This window comes from Lipotes vexillifer, unplaced genomic scaffold (assembly GCF_000442215.2).
Source record: "Lipotes vexillifer unplaced genomic scaffold, Lipotes_vexillifer_v1.1 scaffold815, whole genome shotgun sequence".
Taxonomy (NCBI): domain Eukaryota; kingdom Metazoa; phylum Chordata; class Mammalia; order Artiodactyla; family Lipotidae; genus Lipotes; species Lipotes vexillifer.
This window is the reverse complement of record NW_006773723.1, coordinates 1,543,459-1,550,399: the sequence shown is the minus strand read 5'-3', so window position 1 is coordinate 1,550,399 and position 6,941 is coordinate 1,543,459. Positions and strand designations below refer to the sequence as shown.

Below are 6,941 nucleotides of genomic sequence, written 5' to 3'. Positions count from 1 at the left end.
TAGGTCAGTCAAAATTTTGGAACTGAACTGTTTCTAGTTCACTTGAAATTTTGTAAATTATATATTAAATGCATTAAGGGAATGAATTATTTAGCAAAAACATGAAGTCAGTCCCTTTGTTGAAAGAAAGAGTATTTACATCCTAGTTTAACCTCCTTCGTAAAGTTGGGATTTCCGCTTCATAATTCATCCACTTCCACAAATGTTAATTTCAAACCTGTGGTACACAAGGCACGGTGCCAGGTGCTACAGGGGATGAGTTGAACAAAGACATTGTCCTCAGAGCTTAAAGCCTAATGGTGCATAAGTTAAATAGCAAAAAAAAAAAAAAATTCTACCGGAAAGCAATGTATAAGTATCGTAAGAGAATTATTATCAAAGTGCCATGAGATATTAAGGGAGAGAGAACCAACATCTAGGTCTGGCAGTCAGGGAAAGCTTCATGAAGTGGAAGGCATATGAAATGACTGAAAGGATGGGTCCTTTTTTGATAAGTAAGATGAGAGAGGTGAGAAGGAATTTCTGAGTACAGCTGGGTTAGAGCTTATCAATTATCAGTAATTCTAATCAAGTCAAATTCTTAGTGCTATAAAATGCAATCAGAATATACATTTATTTGTAATCCACTGCAAAGGCTCTGAGAGAACATATGATTAAACCACACATATAACAGGATAGTTAAAGATTATATGGGAATGCCTATACTTTCTGCTTAATTTTTCTATAAACCTAACACTGATCAAAAAAATTAGAGTCGATTATTTTTAAAAGTAAAGGTAGATTCTGTTATACTGCAGTTAAATTTTTGTTTTGTTTTGTTTTGTTTTAAGGAGAAATTCTGAACACTTGCAGGCCTGACATTGTCACAGGTGGCTTCCGTTATCTTATGGATGATCCAGTCCAACACTCCACCCTCCTCAACTTCAGGGTTCTTCAGCTCAACTTTGCTGGCTCCACTCACATCCATGGAGTCCCCCAGATCTTGTTATCACCCAGCTCTAAATTTTTTAACTGCAGTCTCTCTCTGATCATCTCCTCCTGTCGTTCCAAACCGACCACTTCCTATTAAACTGCTCTTTGAAACTCACAGAAGCCTACATTCCACTGACCATACCAGTTTTCCCAATTTACCCTGTTGAGCTTAGGGTGCCATCATCCCATCAACCACCCTCTTGTGCACACCTCAGATGCTCTGCTCCAGTGTCCTGTTGAACTCTTCCAGCCACAGCTCAACCCTTGGTAAATCTGCCTCTTCTCCCCTTTCTTTACCCCAAATAGTTGTCCCAGCTGAAGAAACTCATAACACCATGCAGACTGCTCCCACTACGAATGGTCTGCAACCTCAGTCATGCCCTCAACACAAGGCAGCTCTTCCACTGTCCACTGAACAGTCATTGTCAACCTTCTTCAGTCTCCTGAAGCCCCTCTGTCTGACCCATTTCCCTCTCACTCTTAGCAGTGAGACTTATCTCCTCTGCAAAGAACTGAGAAGTCATCGTGTTATTTCTCCCAGCTCGAGCCCCACACCACTCTGAACGCATCCACATCTGTACCCTCTCATAACCCTTCCTTCAGCTCAGTTGAAAACACACCCCTCCTCCAGACCAACGCTAATACCTCTCTTTGTGCCCTGAGCCCTATTCAGGCTCTCAGGGGCTACTTTAAGGAACTTGCTCCTTTAATTATTCCCTTTAACTAATTTTTACCTCTCTCTCTGTCTCTCTGCTGACTCTCTCTTCTCAGCATAAAAACATTCTCAAGCCCCTTCTATTTATAAAAACACAAACCCTCCCTTAAATCCAGACCCTTTCCCCGACACAGCTACTTTCAGTTCTCTTTCCTCCTTTTCCAAACCAAGCTAATGGAAAGAATAATCTACGTTACCTTTCAAGCCCAGTACCAATGTCCAAAGCAAGACAGGGAGGATACAAAAGTACCCAGGCTTGATATTGTGTTATACATAATGACTCCCTTCATGACGTCACTCCCAAATTCTCCTAGGACTTCCTTCAAGCTAGTGGACAAGCTACTCATGTCCCTGCCTGAAAGACTGTTTACAGTATTTTCACATGATTTTTCTCATTCTAATGCCATTGCCAGGACATCTGGTAGGAGAGTATGTGCAGTCAGAGTCAGATGGAGATGGACTCCTGTTTACCCCCCATCTGTGTTTCTGTCTTACCTCAGTTTGGGCATCACAGAGATATAAACGTTCAGCAGTTTCCCCCTCCTCATGAGATCTTAGTATAATCTGCATGTTCCCCTGAAACCCACTGAACTCACAACGTTTTATATCTAATGAGCTACCTCTGATTACCTTCCCTTTCACTTTCAAATGGATTCCCCTCTGAATTTCTGCTCTGCTTAGTACTCAGATGGCATTCAGAAATCTAAAGGAACTTACCTCCACAGTGACCTAATCTTTTCTCTGGTAGTTAAACTTCTATCCAAGTTTAACTACTACTTGATCCTATGATTATATCGATAGGAAATACCTAAGGGCTAATAACAGCTTTTTAGGAGAAGAAAGAAGGAAAAGACTACCAGGTAAATCAAGACACCAGTTGAACGTGTTCCAATTTAAGAGACATTTGAATGTGGAAAGAGTAGCTGCTTTTTGGAATATAGAAAATCCAGTATTTGTTTTTACTTCTTACTATGCAAGACACTATGAAGGGATATAAAGTGATACAGAGCCGGTCACATATGGTACCTGCCCAAAGAACTCCCCAACTGAATAGGGAGACAGAAATCACATACAATTCAAATGCAAACCAAGTATTCCAGCTGAGTTGTTAAGATCACCATTTTTGGAGTTAAATCCTGTCCTTGAAGCTACTATGTTCCAGAAAGGGGAGGTGCATAACAAACCATCAGGATTCTGGGGAATGATAAAGAGTGTTACCACTTCAGTAGCAGGAAGTGAAAATCTTACTCTTGTTCAACAGGAAGTGGATGCTTTGGAAGAACTAAACAGGAGCTTTTTCTGGAAACAGCTGATCTCTATGCTACCAAGGAGAGAATAGAATACTCCAAAACTTTCAAGGGGAAATATTTTAATTTTCTGGGTTACTTTTTCTCTATTTACTATGTTTGGAAAATTTTCATGGCAACCATTAATATCGTTTTTGACCGAGTTGGGAAAACTGATCCAGTCACAAGAGGCACTGAGATCACTGTGAGTTATCTGGGGATCCCATTTGATGTGAAGTTCTGATCCCAGCACATTTCCTTCATTCTGATTGGAATAATCATTGTCACGTCTATTAGAGGGGTGCTGATCGCTCTTACCGAGTTCTTCTATGCCATATCGAGCAGTAAGTCCTCCAATGTCATTGTCCTGCTATTAGCACAGGTAATGGGCGTGTACTTCGTCTCCTCTGTGCTGCTGATCCAAATGAGCACATGCCTCTGGAGTACCGCACCATAGTCACCGAAGTTCTTGGAGAGCTGCAGTTCAACTTCTGTCACTGTTGGTTTGATGTCATCTTCCTGGTCAGTGCTCTCTCCAGCATACTCTTCCTCTATTTGGCCCATAGACAGGCACCAGAGAAGCATATGGCACCTGGAACTCATGCCTCTTACAGAATTTGGGTATAAGAGGGAAAAAATGGAGGGGACCGTGGCCTAGCGTTTTTTTAAACAAACAAAATGCTGTGGTAGCATATTCTACCTCCAGCTTACACCTTCCTCCTCAGGTGATACTGTGATCACAAGTATCATCAGCTAGAAATGAGAGAGAGAAATAACTCAAGCTAGTACTCAGCCAAGAGCACCCTGTTTGGGCTTGAGGCTGGTACAGTAGGCTGGGTGGTGGGGCTGAAAAGAGCCAAGAAACTAAGGGGAGAAAATACACAGGAATTCTGTGGTAAGAGAGATCTAAGGTAGCTGGGCCAAGCACATGAGCTTCCGTTTAAGTCAAGGATCACGTGGAGAAGGTTATGACGTTCCCTTGAGATTGACTCTCATTAAAATCAGAGATTGTTAACAACAACAACAACAACAAACACTCAGTTAAATCCTGAGTTCAAATCTTTGCCCAGTTTCCTCATCTATAAAGTGGGAATAATGATGCCTGCTTTGTAGGAGTGCTGCAAAGAAGAAACGAGATGGATGGCGAATGTAGAGTTTAGCATGGATGTAGCATATTGGAAGTTCTCAAGGATAAGTCAGTGGGATTTGGGTTATTATTAGCTTTATCATTACTATGGAGGGATAAACCAGATATGCTATGGATTTAAAGGAAGAAGAGCTCACATATGCTCGGGAGACTCAAGAAAGACTTCATTCAGTAGGTGGGCTTTGAAGAGCCTTGGAGAATGTGTGATATTTCTTTAGGGCAATATGGAGGAGCTGTATCTCTCTGCAATCCTGGCATAGGGACCCAGAGCCTGCCCGTGTAACCACCTTAAGAGTCATGGGCAGAGATGAAACTTTGTATATGTTAAAATTTACAATACTTGTTTATGATTGTACCTGGTCTATTCATTTATTTAATAAATTCCCATTTATATCTTTGATTTGAAACAGGAGACACTTGTTAAAGTGCTATAATATCCATAGTAGTCCAAAAAGCAAGTAAAGGGTATTCTGAATAAGTGCTATTGTAAAGTAATTTCAGAAGAGCATACTTGTTATTAATGACAGGCAGTGTATTATGTACCCCTTGGCTTGTCATCCTGTCTATGGAGTACATGTTGTAAAGGAAGAAAAGTGGGTAATTATATTTCACATGAACATCACATTGAGTGTTCCTTCCTTGTAGTTTTGTAAAGTAGAATTGTGGCAAGATTGTCCCTAGTTAATGCCAGGAAAAGTGAAAAATAAATGTCTTTTTAAAAATGTCTCTTATATAAACAAGTAAAACCTGTTAAAGTGGTTTGCAATCATTAAACATAGGTCAGTTCCCATTAAAACAAACTCCCTGGATAAATCTGAATTATTTTATGTTGGTATTTTGTTATATCAAATATTGCTTAGCATGAAATTAAATATATAAAGTTTGCATTGGAGCAAAATAAATGTCAAAATTATTATTAATTTATCCATTGTTGGCAGACTCAAATTATTTTGCAATAAAAGAGTTTTAATTCTTCCTATATTCATCTTAATGAATTCATCTTAATGAATTCGTTCATCTTAATGAATGTTTATGGCTCAAAAAATGAACAAGTGAATTTTTAATGTTTTTATATAAATAGAGAAGTTAATTTTTATCTCAGATGCCTATTTGAATAATCGCCTTCAAGATACTTACTAGAAAAATGCAGTTGAGATTTTGTTATAAAGATTTGTGTGTTCTTCATAAAAATTATCTAACAGGTTCTAAAAATATCAATAAATAGATAAATAAATAAATAAACAAAAACATTATCTAAGCGGTTCTAAGATTCATTAACATTCTATATCTCAGTCTCATTCCCAAGGAATTTCTTTGTAATAGGACCTTGTTTGGAACTATAGTTATTGTCGGGGTTTTAATAGTATCACTGATTATTAAAGTTTGATATAAAATTCTGGACTCTAGTCATTTGAGGGCATTTCTGATATACCTTGTGGATGTGATGTTTGGGATACTCTAACCTGATTTTGGAAATAGAGCTGATCATTGTCTAGAGAAGTTCTACAGCTTTCTCCCCCACCTACTCTCTCACCTTTAGTAGGCTCAGATCCCATCTAGAGCCATTCCTCAGTTCTTTGGGAACCTTTGCCAGATGTATTCATCAAGTTTTGCCATGTACCAAAAGAATTCTCAGTGGTTTACGATAACAGAACTTTTACATCTTGCCTACAGGTTGGCTGGGCAGCTGTGGCAGCCGTACTCTGAGCTGTGAGTCAGGTTCAGGTATGTTCTGTGGGTCTTTCATTCTGGGGTACCATAATCCTAGATTATTTGGGACACCACATACCATAGCGGAACAGAGACAGGCTTCCAAAAATAAATAGCCCATTGCAGAAGGGGAAGCAGTCACAGATCTGTAGCTATTCTAAAATCTCACTGGACGAACATTGCCAAGTTCCCAACCTGGAGGTAGGGAATGTTCCTTGCTCAGGCTCCAGTTCTCTTCCCTGGGAATAGCTCTTCTCTCCATTGTTCTCATGGCTCTTGGCCCCACCTTGGGGGAGGTAGTTTTCCATTACCTTTTGGTCACGTCTGAAGAAGTCTGTGTCCTCCCTGGCAGCTGAGCAGCTTCCTCATCCTCCTGTCTGCCTGTAGAATGTCGGGGACCCTAAGGTCTTTTTTTTTTTTTTTAATAAAATCTTAATTGAGAATAGTTTTAGATTTACACAAAAGTTGCTGAGAGAGTACAGAGAGTTCCCATATACCCAACACCGTGTTTCTCTTATTAGTAACATCTTACAGTAATATGGTGCATTTGTCACAATTAATGAACCGATATTGATACGTTATTATTATCCTAAGATCTTTCATTATGGCTCAAAGAGTCACAATCTCAGTTAGGAAAAAAAAACAAAAATCACAGTCCTTTTTAACGCTGGCGAGGCTGCTTTGGGACTTAAATGTCTCTCAGAAACTATTAAAATTTTTTGTGTGTGGATTCAAGTTGGCTCCATGAGACAACAGCCATATCCACATCATTTTCAAGTCATGCCTCGCTCTCTCTAGACTTAATTACAGATAGTTTGAGTTTATCAAGTTTTGTGAAACCTAGTCCTTATTTCTTTTCTACAAGTTATTTTGTCCAGATGAAAGAATTTACTGGGTGCCACCTTAATCCATTCAAAGGTCTTACAAAGAGTACGATGGTGACTTTTATTTGCTCTTTGTCCTGAGACCGGGTCTTATTCGTATCTTAATCAGGCTTTGTGGCTTTAAACATTTCTCAGTTTTTCTTGTTCTATTTGGAGATGAGACGCAGTTCTATTTTAAAATTTGCAAGTCTTGGAATTTATGGAGTCACTCTTCACTCTTTCATTCC

General features: G+C 39.3%; 1 pseudogene; it reads left to right on the top strand.

The window, feature by feature from the left end:
• The first annotated feature begins 2,840 nt into the window (after nt 1-2,840).
• Nucleotides 2,841-6,941, top strand: part of LOC103087423 (putative Golgi pH regulator C) — a 10,077-nt pseudogene continuing 5,976 nt past the window's right edge.